We start from the raw sequence: 22311 nt of genomic DNA, 5'->3' as shown, positions 1-22311 counted from the left end.
TTATGTATATATTTAATTACTCCACTGCTCACCTTTAGATGTTCTTACAAGACACTCTCCTTTCCTTGTTCCCCATATTTTGCAGATATCTTTGTTGCTGCTGATTTTTTTTAAACATTGCACTAAAACACAGTATTTTAGATGGTATAAGACTGGCACAAAGCATGCTAGAATTATAATTTTAATATGGATCCCAGTCACATTAATGTCTTCTCAGGCAATTTTTCTTTGTTATAAAGTGGCTTATACTGCTGGATAATATTAAATTATGGCAAATCAATACTTGTAGCCATATTTTTCCCGCATTAAGAATTATCAAGTCATGCTACCTTTTCTGTATACTTGAACACTCTATGACTTTAGCCTATAAGATTTTATGGTAAGCAAGTGACTAGTATCAATCACAACTGCTGAGCAAGGAGGAGAACTTACTACTAGAGACAAAATAATACAGTGGTTAAACACATGCGCCCTGAAGCCAAACTTCTTTTCTTGAATCCCTAGTCCATCATTAACAAACTGTAAATTTGGGGAATTACTTAACCTTTATGTGTCTCATTTCCTCATCCATACAATGAGGATAATAATGGTTGCCTCATAGTGTTGTTATGAGGCTTATATATGTTAACACATTTTTAAAAAGCAGTTTGGCATCATCTTTGATCTTAAAAAAGGTCATAGGATTGGTTTCCCTCCAAATGACCATAAGAGAGAAAAATACCAAATGCAGTCTGTCAATTGCAGATTACATTTGATATTTGGCCTTAAAAAAATACTAGCTTTCATCGTCTGTTGCTCTCATGTTCCTCACTCAACTCATCTTATAAAAATAGCTAACAATCATTTAGTTTATATTAATGGCTAGACACTGAACTGTATGTTCTATACGTGTTACTTCATTTAAAATTCATTTCAATCTTATAAGAAGATAATAATCATTCCCATTTTCTAGATAAGGACACTGAAAATGTAATAATTTAAGTCACCTTAAAGATGGCTTTAAAGTGGCAGTCCAACAGCTCAGTCTAATTTATAAATTGTCTTGTTTAGCCAGAAGATCAGCTACTGATAGTTTGAGTCTCAGTTTGAAGCTGACGTAAAAGTTATCCCAGGACTTCAGAGAAAGCCAGAGAATGTCTATTCCAGTTCATGCTACGTACCCTCCCAGCTTTGGCCTGGAACCCCTGCATTTTCCAGGTTATAAGAATGCTTTAATCTAAGCTGGTAAAACAATCTCCTCTCTATTGATCTTAAATAATTTCTTTTCAAAAACCTTGGAGTGAGGAAGGAGAATAAATTCTGAAAGAAATAATAAAAAGAAACCTTGTTGGAAAATGCAGGTCTTAATTACACACCAAAAAGAAACTTTGAGAATAAAATATTATTAGGTTTTGTATCTCAAAGATGGACTACTGTAGTTACTTGCTATTGTCAGAGCAACTACATGCTTTTATTTGTAGAACTCTTGGCTGTCATCCCCTTTTGGAATTCTTCTAAATTCATTCCTCCTTCCACTGTCAGCCTGTATCCAATAATTGATCCATGTGGGACTACAAACACTTGACTCTTCCAAATCTGGGACAGTTTTGAAGGGTTATTCCATCTGAACGATTATCCATCCGTAGTACTGGCTCAGACTTCCACAAAGCGTATCACTGCTTCGCTTCATCCTTTGCCCAGTCTTTCCCTCATTTCCTTTCCCCAGATGTTAGTACTTCTAATAGATCTTTGCATGCTAATCTCCATCTCAGAGTTTGTTCCCAGGGATCCCAACTGACTAGAGCAAGCTTATTAGAATATATTTTCTCTCTAAGCAAACATTTTCAAGCTCTCTTTTCAAATATTTTATAGCGCACAAGTGAGGTGTAGATTTGGAGCAGCATTTCATTGAAATACATTTTTTGTTTCATTTTGATTTTCAGTTTTTTGTTTTTTTTTTAATATGTCAAACTGGCTTAATTAGGCTGCCTAATGTGCCTTTAACTTTTTTGGTGCACTGAAGGCCGTTTCTGCTTCTAACTTTAGCAAATACCAGATGATCTGACTTTCTTCACGAATTATTTTCTTGATGATTTCTAACTTTGGATCTCAGTCATCCATAAAACAGATAGCTTTGAAATAAATCTTGTGGTTGTATAGTAGAGAGATGTGGAAATGATAACATTCACATTTCCTATCCTGTACAGAAATATTTACATAATGTAAATCCAATTTATTTCACATTTATTTTTACTTGGAATTTCCATTATATATAAATCCGAGCCCTTTGGCAGATGTTGAAATTCCTTTTTTGCTTTTGAATTTATATTTAGCTATAGAAAAAATCCCTTTTGGTCTGATCTTTCCTAATTCTTAACAGCTCATTCCCACTCATATATAAAGCCACCATAGGAAGCATTCACTTTTACTCATTTTTAATATTTTATGGTAAGAAGAAACAGAATTGGATTTTAATGGCTCAACACAAGCAGAAGGCAAAAACACAATCTTCTAATCTTCTAATATGAAGGTTAATTATGTGGAAGGTGATGGCCAGATGTCCTCTCTTCCTTTTAGGCACAGAACAAGGATAAATAGGTTTAAACTTAACACTGAGGATTCATAAAATCACTATGGGCCATGCTTTGATGTAGCAGGGAAATAGATACCTCATATCTAGGCATGAATCATAAAAAGCTCCTGTGCCTTAAATCTCCACTGTCCTCTTTAGTTCTCTGTCAGGTGAAAATGACCACTGAAGCCACATGTTTAAGGTAGTACAGTATTTATCTGGCTGGGTCTGTTTGCATGAAACAGATTTCTGTAGTGCTGACTGGGAATAACCAACTGGATTTATGTCATTGAGAAATAAACTTTTATTGTATTAAATCACTGAAAGTTGGGGTTTATTTCTTGCATCAGCTAACCTTATTTTTATATATTGAGATTAATTTTTAAAAATAATAGTTTATACATGTTTTTGCTTTAGTAAGAAATGATATATGATAAATTCTAAAAGTAGAATTTCTTCTCAAAATGGTACACAAATTTCAAATGATATTATCAAGTTGAAATTTTAAAATACTGTATCATTTAATTAAATTCAATTGTGCAAGCTTCACTCCAGATTTGAATCAGAATCCACATTTTAATATGATCACAATATTAACATTTCATAGTAACTATTCATTTTAACTTTTAAAGAAGCAATGGTTTACACAATGGATAGGCAAAGTTGCTGGCCAAATAGGGTCTGCTACATTACAAAAGATTAGTATCTTTAGGGATTAGTATAAGGGAAAGGATATGGAGAGCTTCACAAATTATTTTCTCTATTTCTGCTTCAGTGGCCATCTTATTTTCATATATAAGTTTTTGTTTTAAAAGCACGAGAAATTACCATCTTGCCATCTTAGTATTCATCTTGATCCCTGACGATAGAATACTCTGTAGTACATCTGCATATATAAGGTTTTAGCTCTAATTTAATCTCTCTATTCACCTTTAGGTAATACTATCCAGGAAAAACAATATTCCTACTTTAATAATATTAGAAAAATTCCGTATGGAATTAAGCTAAGTCATAACAAAAAGTATTCTGGCAAAAATGGAAAAAAAAAACATTCCAACTAGAAAGTAAATTTACTTATGTGACCACTTTAAAAGATTAGGAACATGTTAGCAAATCAACTGCTTCATCTTTAAATTGAACATACACACACAAATATTCACACATATCTTACATTTCTATAGTTCATGGAGGTTTTGAATAATCATACTTTTCCAAAGGTGAATTTAATGAAGATGACTGACAAGCTTCACTATAATGAAGATGGTGACAAAGTGTTATAATGGTATTTCAAACCAGCATGCTCATTTTGGTAGTGCTATCATATATGAAGTCTTACCACATTTAAATACTAATTTTCACAACCAAATTAAAAATGTGTGGCTCCTAAATTCATAGAGAACAAACAAAACAAAACAGTATTAGAGCTACCCCTGCTGTTATGCGGTGCTGTGTCTAACACTTGTGGGCAAACCATTTTACAGAACCAAGCAGTTAACTCTGAGATTAAGATCTTGAATAATAAGAAGACTTCTATATTTTCAGTTTAAAAAAATAATTCCTCCTTTTCAGTCTGTAATATAGAGTTGATTAATTTTTTAAAACACTTAATAAAGAAGCCTTTTTTCTTGAAGCTGTTTAGGAAAAAAAAGTTGAACAACTATTTCTCTACAGCGCTTGAATTTTTTTAAGGTGGCTTACCCCCACCGGAAAGAATGCTTGAGAACACTTGCTATCAAGCAGAATCCTAGAATTTTAGATGTGAAAGAGATCTTGGAGTTCAACTCTTTTAAAATTCAATTCTCCAATGAAAAATCAAAGAAGAAAGCATTTGCTACCGTTCATACAACCCCAGCGGGTTTACACCAGAAGCTGTGATAGGACTAAGGTTGATCTCCCGCCCACTGGTTGTTTGACTATGCCACACTATCTCTTCATTATTCATTTGAGTACTTAGTTGAGTTTGTTAAACTAAAGTTTGTTTCTTTTCCAACATTTAAAGAAAGTTAAAAAGCAGAGGCAAATTAGAATAAAGCCTATCTTAGAATTCTTGCAACGTACTTCATTTACTAGTTAAAACGCCCACATATTGTGCATATTTTTACTTAAACAAAGAACAGGATAACTCTAATTTTGAATATAATGGCCACAGGCATCAGTTAACATAATGAAAAGTATTAAATTAATTTTTGGTCTGACTGAATATTTTACATAGCCGCCTGGCTATTTTTGTAAGTGGTTATCCCACCTAAAAGGCCACATGGAAGAAAAACCATTGATCAATAAATTTAGAAACAACCGAACTATAAGAAGTACTCTTTTTCAATTTTCCACTCCTTGACAATTTTCTAAGGAATTTAGTTTCAAACTGGAATTGCCATCAATTTCTATAATAGTTTCAGTTGTACAGAATAATAAATAAAAGTTACTTGCCATAGGGCATAAGGACCAACATAATTTTTTCCTGATGCATTTTAAATGCCTCACTAATTCTAGGCAGTGATAAGCCAGTAAAACTTTTACTACAGGAAGAGAGTATAAAGGGTATTTTATCAATACTTTTCAACTTTCTTCCTTTTGTATTATTATGTAGTAATTATTTGGTATCATTAGGAAAGACTCATTTTAGGATAAAGAGTATATACGTGTCATGGGAACAATTAATAAGTGCTTTTTATTGTAAATATCCTTTCCTCATCCCAGGTTTTATGATCACATAAGACAGTAGACTTGTAAACATAAATATTTAATTCCATCATATATCTGGGTCTGTGAATGGCTTTCTTTATAATGAAAAATCTAGTTTTAGCCAACATTTGGTAAAATTTGTATGTTTATAAAGCATTCAATCAGCAATGTCAGGGAAATGCAACAAAAGATTTCCCGATGAAACCTGCATATTAAGAATGTGACTGTATTCAAGAAGATGAAGCTGACAAAGTATTGGAAAGTAGTTATTCACTAACAATGGAATCATATTATCTATCAGCAAAGAAGAGAAACTGAAGAATATGAAATGAACTAATCCATAATTCTTAGTCTACTTGGAAAACACATTTACTTGGGAAAATACAGTAATCGTATCTTCAACTCAATGTTAAAAACTTGTGAAAGAGACTATAGTATTTTTGTTTTTTGGGGTTTTGTTTGTTTGTTTGTTTTGTTCAAAAGATCAGCTCTATGAAAGCAGTTTAGACATACGGGAAAACTGAGGAGGCCACTTCTGTAATAGGGAAGAACAAATCTGCCTCCATATTAGATCTATTCCCTTTAGCTCTAACCCTGTGCTCTGTTTTCTGTGCTTAGTCATACTGGTTCTGTACCTTTTGTAAAAGAATGTTGCCTATACCCTGAAATATACAAGACAGTCCACTCTCAAGGCTCTGACTTTTTTAAGGGGCTAACACTGTTCTACTCATACAGAGATAAAAAGTTGCAGAAAAGAGAATAATATTCCTCTTATTTGAGGTTTATAGGAACATTATGATCTAACCTATGTGGACGGCTACAAGAACAAAGGATTCTGACACCAAGAAATTCCCATCAACCAACCACACCCCCTCCCTTTTAAAGTATAAAAGGAGCCTGAATTCTGACTTCGGTAAGGTAGTTCTCAGGGACATTAGTCCCCCATCTTCTCAGTCTGCTGACTTTTCAAATTAAGTTGTTATTTCCTGCCCTAATACTTCGCCTCCCAATTTATTGGCCTGTCATGTGTCCAGCAGACTGAGTTTAGACTCAGTAATACTTCTTTTAAAAAAGAGTAGGAAGCTGTTGAAACATGAAGGAAGTGACCTTAACTAAACCTATTAGTTGTCAGTATAGATAAAATCAAAATAGGGGAATCATAGGATATATTCTATGGAAATATATTTTTAAAATGAAGCCAAGAAAACATATCTGAAACAAATTTTAAAGCTTAAATTCAATTTGAAACTTAAACCACACACACTTATCTTAGTTAGCATTTCCAGGGCTAAAACTAGTTTATCAATGAACTCATGACTTATACGCAAAAGTAACTCAAGGAGCTGAGCATCTTTTCTTAAGCTTCTGTTGTAAATTAGGGTCTCTTGAGCCAGGACAAGATTTTGTTAATTTCTTTTAACAGTGCCTTTGTTTGAACACACTGATTAGAACATGATCTAGTAAAAAAAAAAGACATTTAAAAAACGCTGTTTTGCTAATGTTCCCAGAGTAATAAAGAGTGCTACAAATCTCATTGGGAATTCTATTCACTTACAACTGCTATTCTAATTTAATCACCTTATCCTCAAGAGAAGAAGGGTCAAGTGAGTTTCTGAAGATTTGGTACTTAGCTAAAGATGTAAGCTTATGCTAAAATCTGTTTTTTTTTTCTTTGAGTAATTAAATCTCCCCCTTTAATACCAGGAAGATCTTATCTCTAATATGATCAAGGGCAGTAATTTTTTCAGTGAATTAAAAAGCAAGTTAATCTAGAAAATCACAGCTCTAATGCATAAATAGTTTAAATTTTTTATTTTAAATTTAAACACACACACCTATACACATACACAAATAAAAATATACTATTTGATATACAGCCAAGTCCATTCTAGGGCTGTAAGGCCCAACTGGAATGCTACATGATTTTACATTAAATAGAGTCACTCATCATTTATAAATTAGTTTTTTTTTTTTAAGTGAAGTGAGAAGTTAAAGATTATTCTGAAGTAGTCTGAGGGCAGAATCATCTAGAACATTGTTTCTCAGTCAATAGAAGTTTTTTTATTTGCCTTTATTGAGTCAGCTCAAAGCACTGAATTAAGTTTTCATAAAACAACTTTCTTTCCAGTGTTATAAGTGCTTGACTTACATAATACTTAATTTCAAATACCTTGTATAACTGGCTTAGTGACTACGATAGTTTGAATATTTATCAGTAAATATTTGCTTACCTCTCCTTCATCCTGTGGACAGAGAATGTTTCTATATCCCACTGATGTTGGGTTTGGCTACATAACTTGATTTGGTCAATGCAATGTTAGTGGATGTGATTTCAGCATAGGCTTGAAATATGCGTGCTCTCTTGCCCTTCTGTCATCACAATGACAATAACATGCTCTGTGTAGCAGCTTCTGCCAGAAAAATGAGAAACACATTGAGTAGAGCCACCCCAGCTGACCCACAGATGCAAAACCATGTAAGTAATACTTCTGCTGTATGCCACTGAGTTTTGAGGTACTTGTCATGCACCAATAGAAGAATAATAGAGAAATAAACTCAAATGACTATAAAAAGGCATCCAATTCAGCTTGTTAAAGCATATACATGAGGATTAATAGAATCATAGTAGCTATAAGCTTAAGCATGCAATGGAATCAAAACACAAAAACTGGGAGGAATCATATTTCCATTTGTATCACGCCTTTGTATCCTTTATTTTTTTTAATCAAAGGTAATTTGGCAGACAGTGTTAATCATCATGTGTTGGGTCTAAAGATATATAACACATGTATCACGACACAATGTTATTTCAAAGTGAATGATGAAAAATCATACTTCCATTTTTTTTTTTTTTTTGCCATAGCCATCACTGGCAAAACCTATCACTGAAGTTGCCATCTCAAAATTCTAGTGAGCTCAAGATTTTTGTCAAAAAACAGCTACATTAATCTGGGCTGCTCAGCATTTTGTAGCTTGATGTACTGTCTTAATCACTATGCCTCTGTTAAGTACCTTCCTTTTCCTCTTGAATCATGTTAGAGTGACACATTTCTAGGTCTTTACATGTCAACAGAATAATGTATAGTACTGATCCACTGCAGAGCACCTCTGACCATGTCTGAGACACATTCACATGTGACAGGCCACATGGAGCATACTCCTGGCTCCTACCCTCACACCTCCTTTACTCCAAGCTTGGTGGACCCTGTTCAATCACTGCCACTTTTCACAATCGGCTGCCTTCGTGAAACACCAGAAAAAGGGAATATATTGAACCATATCTCAACATCCAGGTCTCCCTTCTAGTCATAGTTGTACATCTGACACACATTGAATTTACTGTGCCTAACACACCTGTTTCTAATCATTCAAATATTATTTAGAGAGCACCTTCTACATACCAGGTATCACTCAAGAATCTAGAATACTGCAATGAACACAACCTGACAAAACACCTAGTTTCAGAAACCTATATTCTAATCCAAACACAAAATGTACTAAAATGGTGGAAATTAAAACCCAGTAATGATGTCCAATCATTACATTAGCAGAGATAATAGATTTCTACTCTCTACTTGTTTTTAGAATAACTTTTTTCCTTCAGTGAAGGAAAAAGAGTGAGGAAGAATGTGCTGTCTTACACGACAACTGGCAAGCTGGTAAGATTTATAGAAAGCCAAAAGAAAAATTTTAATAAAAGGGAATTTTATCTAATTGTACTCTTGAGTATTGTAAAAGAAATAGTTATGAGTCTAGTTATGAGTCAGCACACTTATTTAAATAAAATATGCTTATTTGAATTAACTAGATATACATAGGGAGGAGAATCTCAACATCAAAAGATAATGACTTTGGTTAAATATATTCTTAAAACGAAAAAGTACAGAGTTATTGAAATTATAAATTTTATTAATACAGAAAATTTTATATATTAGTAACTTTATAAATTATACAAACACTATTACTTCTCTAGAAAAATTTTATGAAAGTCATGTGTGAAGGAACACAGGAATTCAGATATTGTGGAACATTCTTTTAGCCTTGAGACAACAGAGCGTATCAATAAGGAGTCATAATTTTTTTCTATAGTTCATATAATGTGATATTAAAAAACTATTGCACATTTTTCTTTTTCTATGAATAAGTACTAGAAATATATAAATATGTTAATTATAATCAAATGTTAACATAATATTCATATGTTTATGATACATATTAAAACAATATAGTCAGGTAGTTATAGCCTTTATTTTGTGGAACACAATTTTGAAAGAATAATATTTAAAGGAAATTTTGAAGTCTTCATGTTTTCCTGTCTCAAATTTAAATATTAAATATCTAAGAAAACACAAATGTTCAAAATGTTCTCATGAAATAAATAGGTATTTCTCCAGACATGACAGGTTTATTCGGGATCAGCAGAGAACTGCAATTTGGGGTGTATAACTGTGGAGTCATGTGCAAGTCCCCACAACAAAGTACTGAATGGAGAATGCTTTCAAAATGGGGAAAAGTAAGTTGGGAGGCTTATAGCAAACAAAGAGTTCATGGCTTTTCATTGGCTGAGTCTTTCCTCTACCTGTTAGGCTCTGCTATCATTGCTGGGGATGGGAGCTCCCCCTCCCTATCTCCCACCTCTATAAAATTGAGGCTTCTATTTATTAATTTAACAAGAAGCTATACCAGGTATCTTATTAGAGTTCTCTAACAATTAATCCATATTTCTAGCTGTAATTTCATTGTATTATTTTCACTTCACTAAAAGTGTTTCAACAATTGAGAACAAAAAACTGCTTACTTTTTACCGTAAATTGGGAATATTTTACTTAGGCAACTTATTTTCTGTTTGTTTAAAAGTACAGCCATCATTGTACATGAGTTGGTAGGTAGCTTCCTAATAATAATTAATAGTTGTCTGTTTTTTCTCACAGAAAAACTAAAGCCATTTCTTTGAGCAGAATGCATCATCAATATTCAGTGGAACTACAAATGAAGATGAAATGAGCCTTCTGCAGAAAACTCAGATTGCAGTTCTGGCTTAAAACCTATGTTGGCTTGTCACATTCTACAAGGCTCTATCATTTCCCTGGTTTCCAAGTAAACACATTAAACAAAACAAAGCAAAACAAAATACGCAAACAAACAAAACCCTTGGAATCTGTCAATGAAGAAAACAAAGAAGCCTTCAATTTCAGTTTCAAATTCGTGCTAATTAGTTAAATAAACTCACTGGGATTTGAGTTTTAATCCCTCTTTCCAAATCCCTAATGCTTCAATTTGATTTGTCACTCTGTTCCATGGTGGAGGTTTTATAGTTATTTTATTGATTTAAAAAAAAGCAATTTAGTCCACTATCAATATATATCAAGTGTATCTTAAACTTGATTAAAATTTAATTTGCTATCAATACCTATTCAAATAACCATCTCATCTGTAAATTTTAATAATACTGAGTTAAATGTTAAGAGTGAGCATCTATTTTATTCCATTTGCCTATTGGTCGCTAATACTGAGGCCAGTAATACTCTCCCACCTCGCTCATTATGTAAAAAGTGAGATTTAATAACCAGTGTAACAACATGACCTTTTACTTTTCCTAAGACTGATAATCACAGAGTTACTTTGCATAATTACAACAAATGACACTAGCGCAGAATTTATACAAAATTTGAAATTATTTAACCTTTCCCAGACAACTTCTCAGCCTTCTGTCAAGGTAAAACTATACTAGTAAGACAGTTTGTTTTTCTACCTGTGATACCACTGGGATATAGCTTTTCTTACTTTAACACTAACATTAGGAAGAGGATGTATTATTATGACTCTTGTAAAATCCAGTATTGGTCAAGATGTCTTATCAGCCTGTGATGGCAAAGATCTTTTCATAATTGACCAGGTGCCAACTTGTTCTTCTTGGCTTATTTTGTTTTTGTGATGTAACCACAACATTTGAGGTCTTCTTTCTCCACTTATTATTTCCATCAAACTATGAAGACTCTTCTTTTTTTCTTCCTCTTTATCGTATTTACCAGAAGAACTCAGCATAATCCTTAAAATATTCACACACATTTTTGTGCACTAGATTTCCATCCCATCTTTAACTTTTTAGCAAATATAACTGTTACTTACATTCCTTTGTGAGTATTTCTTCATGGCACTACTATTTCTATTGGAATATAAATGGTCATTATTTAGTAAGTATTGAAATTTCATATTTTTGTATTTGATCATTAAATTCAATACAAGTATATATGATCATCAGTTAAACAGGAAAACAGTACATTGAATCTAATTGGAATTCTCAGATACATCTTTAGAAGATGTTATCAGAGCTGAACATGTTTGTCATAAGCATTAATACATGACAAACCTCTGCTGTTAATCTCCTCAGGAATCCACTCCTTCCCTCCCACACCTTGGGAATCCACTCCCTCAAACAAAATGAGTATGAACCGTTTTGGATGACAAATGGGTACTTAGACACATAAATATGTCAATTTACTTTTTACAAACAATTTAATGTGTTTCCTTATTAGGAATTGTATTACTTTTCTATTGCTGTATAACAAATTACCACAAACTTAGCAGTTTAAAACATCACCTATTTATTAGCTCACAGTTCTCTACGTCAGAAGTTCATTCCATGTGGTCCACGCAGTCCACAACTGCATTTTCTGCTCAGGATAGTGCACAGTTGAAGTTCAAGTCATAGCTGGGCTGAGCTCTAATCAGAAGGTTTTAGGAAAAAATCCAAATCCAGGATCATTCTTGTTGTTAAAATAATTCCATTTATTGGGTTGTAGGATTGATGTTCCTGCTCCCTTGGTGACTGACTGTCTTCGAGTAGCTGTTCTCTGTTTCAGGAGGTCATTTTCAGGTCCTTTTTCATATGACCCAATAGCCAGTTCACACATGGATGTTTGCTTTCTTCGAGATCAGTTTGACTTTCTATTTTTCAACCAGCTGGAGAAAAGCTTCTATTTTATGTCATTAGGATATACCTGGATAAGCTCCCTATTTTAAGGTCAACTGTACTATATAACATAACCTAATCACGAGAGTAAAATCATCATCTCTACAGACCTAGGGATTATGAAAGGTATGTATAACACGAAGAGGGAAACCCTGGGGGTCTTTGAATTCTGCATAACACAGAGACATCCACAATTAAATGATGCTATAATATACTGATGCCTATACATTTTAAAGTGAGTGTATTTCTTTGTCTTTTTGTCAAAAGGCTCTGAAGTAAAATATAAATGTTTCTAAATGTAATTCATTCATTTCCTTCCAGTTTTCCAATAAACCCTCACTTTTCATCATTTTCACTACCTAGAATATTTTTCTTGCCTTTTTCTAAAATTCTGATTCTACTATACCTCAAATTGGGAAACTCAGATTATGAAGGACAGAATCATGTGTCAAGTAACAATGCAAAAGTATTCTCGGTAGAATGGAGACTCCTTCAGTATGTATGATTAATGAATTTTTCATGCATTATGTCTAAAGACACCAGTTTTGTTTACTTGAAGGTGTTTTGTCAACAGTTACTTGCTTTGCTCTATTACATAACATTGTAGGAGAATTTTTAGACCTGTGATTCTTTACTATTCTACTATAGACTTTAAATTATGTATTCTGGAATGGTTCTGATAATGGAGTGTGAGTTGTGATTCCTTTGTCTCTTTAAGCTATCAAGTTTGAGAGCATGGGAAACATAAAAATACTGAGTGCTTGGGAATTTTTAAAGACATCAATAAAGGAGAGATATTCCCATAGAAAGGCAGAATAAGGTGTGAAAGAGCCCCAATCCTGGAATCAACTGACCTGACTTTCAGTCTACATCCACTACCTACTGAGGTACTGGGCAAGATATTTTGTCTCTGGATCTTAACTTTCTTCTTGTGAAATGGCAATGAAAATAACTCACTGCCTTGTTATGATAATTATATGACAAAATAAAATGACAGTGTAAACAACAACTATGAATTCTGAGACTTTTTTTTGTTCAATGATTTGTTAAACGTTCTACAAAATAAGTATTTCTCAAAATAATCTACAACAGTGCAATCCTATATCTTTGAGAGAATATTTCATTACTTACCTGTTTATATTACCTGTTTTTCTTTTGGGAAGTGCTGGATTTCTGGAGATTTGTTTTTGTATTAGAATCACAGACTCGTGGCTTGCATTTGCTGAAAGCACTGCATCCTACGATTAAAATGAGTACTAGAGAGTGACGAGCAGAGAAAACCTGTTTCTCATGTTGGCTTCATGTTATGGCAATTTAGGGCACCAATGGATGATCTCTAAGTTCCTCTCCGAGACTACCATCCATAATCCTATCATTTGAAGTGTTACACAAGGATTAGTAGTTGTAAAACATTTTTTAAATCCCTGTTTAAAGCTATTTTATGAGTATCACAAAATCATTGCACAAGCTTAATTTCCAATTCCACAGGAAAGGATATGCATGGGCTCTTTATTATTAAATAAATGTGCTGGATGATCCAGCTTAGTGTGATTGTAACTGCCTACGATTAATGTAAATTTCATTCTTACACTGTTTATTGATGGAGGCTTTTACACTACAAAGTGCACAAACAGAACTGGGATAAAAAAGCTGGGGTTTGAGCAGAGGACTCAAGGTAGTGATCTGCAAAATAATCCGAAAGAATTTTCATGAGAAACTACAAGCAGAAGTCCCTTTATCCTAAAGTTAACCTTTGAAAGTGAAGCTATGTTATATCACACATCTATCTACTACTGAGACTGGAATAAAATTTCAACTGTACCTACATCTGCAATCCTCTAGTCCCTGCCATTCACACATACCTTTAGTTTCCTTTTTCTATGTGACAAGTAAATATGAATCCCTTCAGGTGAAAAACAAAATACAAAAGGAGTATGTGGACTGAGAAGGAAGATAATATTGCAGATATTCTAAAAGGAGTGATTTTTATTTATGAAAACCAAGACTGATTTAAAATAACTTATAAAGATGAATACTTCAGAAATATTAGGCCAGAAGGGAATTTCATTATGAAGCACTGCAAGCTGTGTGAGGTGGTCTAAACCATCTCGTACAATTGGTGGTTGGGAATAAAAACTAAATTATATGTGAGGATATTATGGAAATAAGAGATAACAAACTTTACGTGGAAATATATTCAATTTTATATTGCAAAGAAGAAATTTAAAAAATAAGAATATACTGGAAGGCATAAAATTGAACACTGTAAAAGCAAAAATCTCACTCCTCATCCCATCATTCTTCAATCTTATCAAATATTTTACTGGACTTTGAGTGCATTATTGGTGACTAAAAATAATTACTTGTAAGTTAGAGTCCTTAACCATTATTGGATCAGGAATTTAATTGAAAAATCACCTCATCAGAGCATACATCTCAGCCAAGTACAAATGTGAAAAATAAACAGCATAATTGCAATACCTCAGAAATGGTTAGGTGAATACAATAAATATATAACTGAAAATCCATAGGTCTTTACTTAGATTCATATCTCCCATACATTGGTGATTGCAGACCATCCTTTACTATTTCTGCCTCAGATTCTTTATAGGTAAAGTAGAAATGACAATTACTGTTATTAACAAATTGGCAGGAATGCAGTGATAAGGCAATGAAATAATAGATGAGAAATTACTTTGAAAAGTTAACAAATACAGTTTATATATGGGGTCTAGGTCCAACTACATGATAAACTCTGTGTGAGATACATAGCGATTCTGTACTATCTTTGTAAATTTTCTATAATTCTAAAACTATTCTAAAATTTTTAAAGTTTATTAAAACATTGATAGAATACAAAATAGAATTATAATTACAGGAAAATTAAAGTGATGTAATATATCTATTTGCTAATAAATATCTCCTTTCTTTACTTTTTAAATTGAATTGGAAGTATCAAACCATTATGGTGTTTATATTTTATTATACACATTCAAAAGAAAATATAATAGTTTTGTTTAAAAATGTTGATTACTGAAAATTATAATCTTAGAAATTATTTAAACTTGTGATAAAAATTTGTAGATGCCAACTTAGACTTAGGGCAGGATATTCATGGTTTTTCAAATCATTTTGTGAGCTTACGAATAAAACATTATTTTGAATAACTTGATATAGATAGTAAAGACTTCATGATTTCAGAATCACTTAAGACTTGAAGAGGGTTTGCTATTCTGATAACACTTTTCAAAAAGGTACATAATTTTCTTATTCTTGGTGCAAGAGAAGCCTCACAGTCCTTGGAACTTCCCAGAAGCCTTTCCCCTTTAACTATGTTTAAATATGATTGAGTTAATTATCCTTTTCCATTTCATATTTTGCACAGCAATATATGGTATGATTTACAATCTACCCCTTTTTTGGTTTTAAGTAAAACTTTATTCCTCATGTCTAGGGCAATATTAAGCATCAAAGAAGTCACACAGCACCATATACTAGTGAAAAAGTAAATAGCACTAGTGATATATGGAGAAATATTCAAAAAAGGATTTTAAGTCATTTTTAGTAACTAAACTGTCCATAGAAAAGAGATATGTTCTTCTAAACTTCTGAAATGTTTACAGTCCCCTTGGACTGAATGGGAGTTTTGAGATCATTCCTGTATTTGAGAGGTGGGGAAACTGAGGTTCAGCAAGCTAGTCACTTTCCAGTCTCACAACTAGTTAAGAGACGCACACAAGATAAAAATTCAGTTCTGTCTGTGGAGGCTGTTCTCAGTACCTCGAGGCCAGGAGTTCTCAAACATACCACCGCTCATTTTATCAAGTCACCAAAGAGAGTCTCAAGTGGAGGGGACTGTACAAAAGCTTGGACACCAGGAGATAGAGATCATGGCAGAGAGGGATGGCACCATAGAGTTTCTGTCCACCAAAATTCTTAACAGATAGGGTTTGAGAAGTGTCTATTTTACATTTACTCTTTTTAGTTTTTACAACACCCCCCCCCCCTTTGTGGCTGAGGAAACTACACTGGTTTGGTAGGTTATCTAAGACCACTTAAGTCGTTAATACTCAATGCCAAGTTTATAAACCTAGTTCTTAAATTTCAAATACTTTTGTAAAAATCTTGTGTTACCAATTAGATTGAAATACTTTGGTAATATGATACATCATATGCCACCTTGGCACTGCTATGAGCATTTGAAAATGTGTAATAATACATGTCTGTATTTGATATGTTCACACAAATAATGAGATAAACCATAATCAGGCTCTATGAAGGAAACAATAGTAAGAGTTTAAACTGGGTGCCTCCCTCGAGCTTGATTTAAAGTTAGACAGGATTCTTCCAGATTCTAGGACCCTGACCTCCCCTTTCTTAGAACATTTACTTTAGAAAACTTGTCAGTGTAAATCCTTCTCTGCCCTTGGAGATGTGAATCTTTGTAAAAGCCTCTTGCCAGTTTTGCATCCAGGACTGCCTTTCTCAAGGACTTAGGAGCAGTCCCTTTGAAATGTAGTCATCAAGGAGGATAGAGTCCCTATCTCACCTTTTCTGTGGGAGGGCAGGAGCTTAGCTTCAGCAGGTTTCTAGCTCCAATTTGTTTCATTATTTTCTCTCATGAAGAAAAAGTTTACTTTTATTTTGGGTGAAGCCAACTAGCAAACCCAGAGGCCTACAATCCCCCTGCTTTACCTCAGCTTTTAAAAACCCTACTGCCCTTTGCTTCAGTGGAGTTGAATTCAGACTCATTCTCCTTATTACAATAGTCTTGAATAAAGTCTTCCTTGCCAGTTTAAATGTGTCCAGTGCAATTTTTGCTTTGACAATTTACATCTCAATTCCTAACCATAGATTAATAATACTTTAGTAGGTAAATTCAAGTAAGTTCTTGGAATCAAATGTGACTTCTGTTTAATTCAGAATGATTCTGTCAATGTTAATCAGCATAGAATGGCCTTTGAATACTCGTTTTGCTTTGTTTTGGTCAAACTCAAAACTAATTTCACTTCTATTACTGATCTCGTAAGTAATTTTCCCTACTCTAATCAAAGCAAGCAAGCTACTGTTTTCTAGGTTCTACCACCATTGTGGCCATGGAACCCCATGAAATGGAACACTGACAGGTTTCTGATCATCAAACATCATTTTCATACTCAGTTGATGTGGGTAGAAATTATAGAACAAAGTAAATGTTTTAGAAATATATTCACCACACCCTACATGCAGACAAAGATAGTACTGCTGTTCCAAGACAAACTCTTGGAAGGTTTTCTGTTCACTTTTCTTTTGTTTCTTGTTTATCTGCAGGGGATTTTGTAACTTTATCCTATCAGTACATACCAGTCTTTTCATTTGACTTTTTTTTATTATTATTAAGGGCTTTCTTTCAGTGTCTCTTTGGGTTGCTCTGAATTCTTGTTTTTTTTTTTAATCTTTTTACAAGGGAGACATTCACATTCTTTGTGATTGTTCTTTCTCTCCCATATACGTCTTTTTAAAATAAACTTTGAGCGAGAGCAAGGGCACCCTTTGCAAGGTACATGAGACTTCTTTCCGAACAAAAATTTTAAATTTGAGTCTCTCTGGGGGCCAAAGGATTAAAAATGGGTTTAACAGTCTTAGTTTAACAAAAATGGCACCTTTTTCTTTGCATATTGGAAATGCAAAATAGTCTTCACTTGAAACAAAACAAAAAGAGTGCTCACCAATCCTTCCTATAATAATCCTTCCTATGCAGTCCCTAAGTCTAAATTTTATTTTTCTACTTGTGATAGGGATTTTGTTACAGAGAATTATTTTTCTACTATAAAAATAGTTATTCAAGAAAAATAATAAATGACAACTGATATTTGGCATCACTGCTGGGTAGGTAATAAGGAATTTTCAAGAATATTTCAAGCTGAACTGCACATTGCACTTTCTCAAGAGGGCAATCTTTACTCATTTAATATGAACATTTTTTTTTCCTTGAGATAAAGGTCTAGAGTATTCCATGAATAATTTGTATATTTAAAAAGAATGAAAAATAGAATCATTTTGAATGATTTCGTTCGTTCAGATGATGTAAGTGGAATTTTGCCACTAGAGATGCCAAACTATTATTTCAAGGAAGATAAGAAAGATTATTATTTATTAACGTTCAACATTTAATGTAAATTATACAGATGTTAAAAATACTCCCTCCACATACTTTAAAAAACTTTGAAGACCAAGCAAAATATGCATTTGCATTATATATATCCCTTAGGGCAACAATTTTTAGACTTTGGTATTGAAAACAGATTATATAAAACAAATAATCACACCGTCACTTACCACAAGCAGTTCAACTGTGATCAAGAAACAAGTGTGTAACATAGCAGTGAGCACAATTACCAAGCCCAATGTACAAAATTCACCAACCCATGACTCATCAGTACTCACTCTCTATCTATGATAAAATCATGTGAAATGACTACTTGGAATAATATTGTTCACAGCAAAGTAGTAAGTGAAAAATACTGAGTTCTTTACAACCTGTTGTGTTGCCTCTTCTTAATCTGTACTGCCATATAACAATGTTTCCTTGGTATGAACACAGAAGAAAATGTGTAAAACCATGGATCATGTTGTTTCCAAATCCAATTAGAGTTAAACTCTAATATGAGTATAATAAATTTAATCAGATGACAAGATTGAGTTGTCCCTTCTCAGTTTTTTGTGCAAAAAATAAAACAAAAAATTGTACAGAGAATGACTGCTTCCATACAAAAGTAAATGGCTTTACTTTTGTCCAAGGCTTAAACATTTTAAACAGCTTACGACTTGTAATATACACCAAAAGAGGGAGCAACTGTAATTGTACATCTTGACTGTTATACCCATGTAACCAGCACCTAGATTATCAGAAGCACAGAAACCTTTAGTCACTTCCCTACACCCAGGGTAACCACTATCTTGACTTTTAACACTATATATGCTGCTTTTGAAGACCATATACATGGAATCATACCTTAAACATTTTAATCATTTTGAGTGATTCCAGTCATTTGGATGATGTAAGTAGAATCATTATCATGGCTCCATTTATTCAATATTATGCTTATGTATTTCATATATATTGTTGATCATAGCTGTAATTTGTTCATTGTCATTGCTGCATAATACATGTTTACCATCATGTAAACATGGGACTGCTTATCCACTTTAATGTCTACAGGCATTTGTTCAATTCCACTTTCATACAATTACAGATAGTATTGGTATAAACATAGTTAACATGTGTTCTGGTGAACGCAAACATACATTTCTGTTGGATATGAACCTAGGAGTAGAATCATACATAGGGAATGCATTAGCTGTTCACTTCTGGTAGACCTGACACATAGTTTGCAGTTTTGGTTGTACTCATTCATACTTTTTTACCAGACTTTTATCAGAATCCCTGTTGCTCCACTATCAATACAAGGTACTATCAATACCTCATATTTTCTGTCTTTTACATGTAGAATCATTCTGCTGAGTTTGTAGTAATATCAAATTATAGTTTTAATTTGCATATTTCGGATCACTAATGAAATTGGAACTTTTGCATATTGGACATTTGGATATCTTTTGTAAAGTATTTGTTCAAGTCTTTTACTATTTTATTTGTATTTTTGTCTTTTTATTTGTACTTATATTTTTAATTGCATGCAATGACACCTATTTCTCTATAAAGTTATATTATTTAATATAATGACCTAAAACACAAGAACTTATTAGATTAGTAATAATGGCCTAGATTTTTTTCTCCCATAACAACGACTAGAAACCACTTGCAGTTTATTTTTCCTTTAAAAATTACAATTATCAGAATGTATTTAGTTATGGCTAGACTCTTTAGGAGCAAACTTATTGATAAGAGAAAAGAAAAACTAGAATATGGTAAAAATTAATTTATAGTTTCATTTTTTATTCATGAAAAATATTCAATTGACAGTTTATAAGGCATTTTTCTAGAGATTAGGGACACAATTGCCCCTAAATTCTTGTCCATGCTATAAGTAGAAACCAATTCAATTATCATAAGAACTAATATTTTTATATAGACATGAAAGACAAATTATTGCACACTCCTCAAATCTGATCCTTAACAGTATTGTAAAAACAGAATCCTGAATTAAATGAACTAAATGCATTTAATGAATTAAAATATATTCTCCAGGGTGAAATTTCTTTTATTTTTATCATTTGAGTTTCCTATAGTCCCAATCAATTTGTTTCCTGAGAGAGATAAGAGTAGCAATAAGGTTAGGAGGTACTGGCTAGAGGACTTCATTGATTTCCTATGAACAAACTAGTTGGGATACTTTGTGATGATGAATTATATTCTGTTCAGAGAAGAAGGCTTGCTTTCTCTCTACTATTTTTGAGGGTGAATAAATCTCCATGGCTTCAGAGTCCCCTGCAATGATTACTGGATGTCTTCCAACCTGTCTCTGGCTCAAAACTCAAGCTGAATATGAGGAAAGACAATGCCTTCAAAGTGGAAAAAAATAAGCAAAGAGTGAATTTAAGCTGCTCTTTTCTTTGTCACATTTTAAAGAAAGGTTAGTCACAGGTTTTCTGAGTTATTAAAAGTAATTAACCTTGCCATTGCAACTAACTACTTTAAGACCTGTGTTTAAAGAAGCAGCAACATAGAAAAAGTTTTAAAAAAGGAAATCTTCCTCATACTAATGCAGATTCAGATATTTTTAAAAAATCACCCTTATCTAGGACTGAGCAGTCATTTCTTGTCTATGACTAATTTTCTGTTGTGTGTTCTTTAATGGTTTATTTTTATAGAGTTCATTTTTAAAGAGAATTTTAGGTTTACAGCCAAATTGTACCAAAATTCTACATGTACTCCCTAACCCACACATACATAGCCTCTTCAATGAGTGAATGGTATTCAAAGATACCACCAGAGTGATATCTTTGTTACAACTGATGAACCTATATAGACACATCATAGTCGTCCAAAGGCCATAGTTTACCTTAAGGTTCACTCTTAGTATAGGACATGTTTAATAAAATATATCTATATTATAATACCATACAAAATATTTTCACTGCTATAAAATCCTCCGTGTTCCACCTATCTTCATCCTTCTTGTCCACTCTCCAATTCCTAACAACCACCGATCCTTTTACTGTCTCCAGAGCTTTGCCTTTTCCAGAATGCTATATGATTTGGAGCCTTGCAGAAGGTAGACTTTTTATATTGGCTTCTTTCACTCAGTAACATGTATTTACATTTCCTCTGTGTCTTTTTATAGATTGATAGCTCATTTATGTTCAGAGCTGAAAAATATTCCACAGTAAGGATGTTTCACAGTTTATCCATTCACCTTCTGAAGGATATCTTGGTTGCTTCCAATTTTGGGCAGTTGTAAATAAAGCTGCTATAAACATCCATGTACAGGTTTCTGTGTAGATATAATTTTTCATCTCCTTTGGGTAAATGCCAAGAAGTACAATTGCTGCATTGTATAATAAGAGTATATCTAATTTTGTAAGAAATTGCCAAATTGTCTTCTAAAGTGGCTGTATCATTTTACATTCCTAACAGCAATGAATGAGAGTTCTGTTGCTCCAAATTCCAACCAACATTTGATGTTATTAGAGTTTTGAATTTTGTCCATTCTGATAGGTGTATAGTAGTATAATTGTTGCTTTAATTACACTTCCTTGATGACATATTGATGTGGAAATACATTTTCATATACTATTTGGTCACCTGTATATGTTCATTGGCAAAAAAACTATGGTCTTTGACCTATTTTTTTTTCAATATAGTTGTTTGTTTTCTTATTGTGAGTTTTGAGATTTCTTTGTATATTTGGGATAATAGACCTTTATGTGTCTTTTGCAAATATTTTCTCCGAGTCTGTGGCTTATCTTTTCATTCTCTTGACAGTGTTCCTCACAGAGTAGTTTTTAATTGAAAAAAAGTCCATATTATTAATTATTTCTTTCATGGGTCACACTTTTGGGGTTGTATCTAAAAAGTCATTGCCAAATCCAAGCTCACCTAGATTTTTGCCTACATTATATTCTAAGAGTTTTATACTTTCACACTTGAGACTAAAGATGC

General features: G+C 33.0%; 1 long non-coding RNA gene across 4 annotated transcripts in view; it reads right to left on the bottom strand.

Moving 5' to 3' along the window:
• Positions 1-22311, bottom strand: part of LOC116667148 — a 492225-nt gene that overhangs the window by 150966 nt on the left and 318948 nt on the right. For 3 of the 4 annotated variants that reach the window (XR_004323925.1, XR_004323928.1, XR_004323927.1), the window contains exon 4: positions 7468-7647. The exons of the other annotated variant lie outside the window; for it this stretch is intronic. This is a non-coding gene — a long non-coding RNA (uncharacterized LOC116667148). The remainder of the gene's footprint in view (positions 1-7467; positions 7648-22311) is intronic. 4 annotated transcript variants of the gene reach the window in all.

The sequence above is a fragment of the Camelus ferus genome, chromosome 11 (assembly GCF_009834535.1).
Source record: "Camelus ferus isolate YT-003-E chromosome 11, BCGSAC_Cfer_1.0, whole genome shotgun sequence".
Lineage (NCBI taxonomy): Eukaryota > Metazoa > Chordata > Mammalia > Artiodactyla > Camelidae > Camelus > Camelus ferus.
This window is presented reverse-complemented; position numbering and strand designations above follow the sequence as displayed.